The sequence below is a fragment of the Alligator sinensis genome, unplaced genomic scaffold, assembly GCF_000455745.1.
Source record: "Alligator sinensis unplaced genomic scaffold, ASM45574v1 scaffold119_2, whole genome shotgun sequence".
Lineage (NCBI taxonomy): Eukaryota > Metazoa > Chordata > Crocodylia > Alligatoridae > Alligator > Alligator sinensis.
The window spans coordinates 777,715-780,495 of NW_005842242.1; the positions used below are offsets into that span (position 1 = coordinate 777,715).

Below are 2,781 nucleotides of genomic sequence, written 5' to 3' on the forward strand. Positions count from 1 at the left end.
AGGACACAGGCGGACAAGGTTCTTTGGGTAAGTGTGATATCTTTTATTAGGCAAACTAAATAGTTGGAAAAATTGTTCTTTGCAAGCTCTCGGGCACAAACACAGTGGAGGCCTCGAGACATTGATGTAGAACAAACAATTAGAACAACTGTGTAGTTGGAAACTATTGGATTAATCTGTTCCTGAGATTTATATTCAGTTGACCATAGGAGTGTGCAGGGAGTTTGCTCATTTCAAATGGTATCAAGCAAAGGAGCCAGGATACATAGACTGGAAAGACGCTCATTTGAGTTCTTCAAACATAAATGGTTATTTCCTACTCCTCATGAGTACCAGGAACATCCAGGAATATTTCACCCGAATTTCTTACAGAGGCCCCAGAAAAAATATCGACTTTGAGACCTTTATTACAATCTTCCCGCACCTTTTGAGAGCCTCAGCATGCACTGTGGGGAGACTATTGAGCTGGTGTTAGAACAAGTGTACAACAAAACAGTGAGGAGGAATTGTGGTGGCTGGTACTTGGAGAGCAGTCGGCTGTTGTTCTGGGCTCTGAATACACTGGGATATAATGTCACTTTTGGAAAGCACAGTGTACGACACTGAGGATAAGGCACATGCTGATCATATGAACGACCTTCTGTTAAAAGTGGTCCTTGCTAGCAAATCCTATGTTGTGGATGGTGGGCTTGGGGTGGTCTAGCAAATGTGGGAGCCCATGGAGCTGATTTCTGGGACTTTTTGCTTCCTGGAAGATTCCTGGCATCTTTTGCATCCTCAGATTCCTGGCACCTTTTGCTTCCTGGAAGAAAAAGGGACCTGGCACCTGGAGAAGAGCAAAGGCAGGCATACGTTCCTAACCACAGCGACTCTAAACCTCATTCTCTGCAAACGAATAACTACAGGAAGGTTTACACCTTTACCACTGAGCCAAGAGAGAGAGATTTCAGGCAATATGGTTTAGCAGACATGTCCTGATTTTGTCAATGTAAGAAAGTCGATCTGCAGCCTGCAGACCACCGATGGGATGTGGGTGGAAATACAGTGAGATAAAAAATGTAACTACAAGGAGAACATGGATCTGGTAAAAGCCACAATTCTTCCCAATGAAGAGGTGGAGAAAACACTGAAAAATAAATTGGATATAACTCTAGATAAGAAACTTCAACCAGTGATTACAGGCAAGACATCTGTGTTTCACCAGTTGGCCAGACTATAATCCCATATGGTAACATCAGAAAGAATTTCATTCAGCATCCTGTGGCTTTCCTAAAGCCGAGGCTGTCAGTTTTCATCTCGCATGGTGTAAATTTGGTACATCACACTGCCACCCAGGCAAAAGCCAGTGGGGTGCATTTCTTTCCCTGCTCTGCCCATTGCTCCAGATATTTATGCCACTAAAAGTTTGCTTCTCACTCAGGTCAAGCTCAACAGCACTGGCTGGTTCTTTGGGAACTGGTTGAAAGACTCTGTCTATTCTCTGCTTATCTCTCCATAGAGATGCTATTCACAGAATATCAATGAGCTCCCCAGCACTTGATTGATAAGGCATGGGGATGATGTTCTTTAAATCCACGACTCCGTGTCAATGTGTTGCACATCAGGCATTAAGACACAGCTCACGGTCAATATGAAACAGTAATTCACAGCCACGTTAATGGCCAGGGAAGCAGATAGCTGGAGCAGCGGTGGGAAGTTGGCTATCCTTCTGAATCTTCAACAGCTGCCAAGCCTTAATGACCCAACCATGCAGTGACAGCTCTGGGGAACAACGTTGGATAGAGAGGTGAAGTTCAAAAACTTTTGTGCTTAAAATACTCACCATGGGGAACTGGGAAGGGCTACATAAAAGACCAGGGTTCGATTCCCAGATGCTTATACAGCTACAGCCATGGAGGCGCCAAATGTCTGGACTTGGTCTGGCCTTTGGATTCTCAACAGCCTAAAGCAGGGCTAGAAAGTCTGGGCAGCTGCCAATCCTCCATACTCCTGCCTAGGCATGTGTGTCGAAGGTCTGGATAACCTCTCATGCATACACCGTGATCTGAAAGGATTGATGGTTGCCATCATGTTACTCATTGTTGCTGAACTATGTGCATGAAGCTATTTTTTTCCAGGGTATCTCTACTTTCTTGGAAAGATGTTCGCAGTGATTGCAAATGAGAATAAAGGGTTGCTTAGAGGGTGAGGATTTTGAGGGAAGAAGCCTGTCAAACGTGGTCAGATTTACCTTTGTTATGCTTCTTGCTGTTCCTTTAAGTATGAGGCCTAGAAGCTTCAAAAGTATGCAGATATTATCTAGAAAAATTCAACTAATAAGAACAAACAACAGAGTAAAAAAAATCAATAATAATAATTTAAACAGTTTAAATCTTTTTTTTTAAATGACAGAATGAACTTCAATTTCTGCCCCCATTCAACACTCATGAACATTCATTTTCATGAATCAATACTTTTCTTATGATAAGATGATTTCATCTGAAATATTTGAAGACCATCTGCCTTTTAAAATAAAGTATCTCGCTGCTCCACTGTCATTGTGTAGTAGACATTTCATTTGAAAAATTAGCCATTGTCTGTAGTCATTCACTCCAGTACTTTCAAATTGTTTAGACATGACAATAATGAGGGGATCATACATGGTGAGATATGACAATAATGAGGGAATCATACAATCCTTACAACATCCTTGCAGTTAGGGAAGTGCTGCTCTTTTCATGCACAGTTTTCATAGCTTTTTTATACGCCCATTCCCTTTGATATTAAGGCTTGAGCACCTAA

The 2,781-nt window shown here is 42.1% G+C and overlaps 1 pseudogene; it reads left to right on the plus strand.

The window, feature by feature from the left end:
* Nucleotides 1-325: 325 nt before the first annotated feature.
* Nucleotides 326-1,219, plus strand: LOC102378541 (annotated as a pseudogene).
* Nucleotides 1,220-2,781: the final 1,562 nt, after the last annotated feature.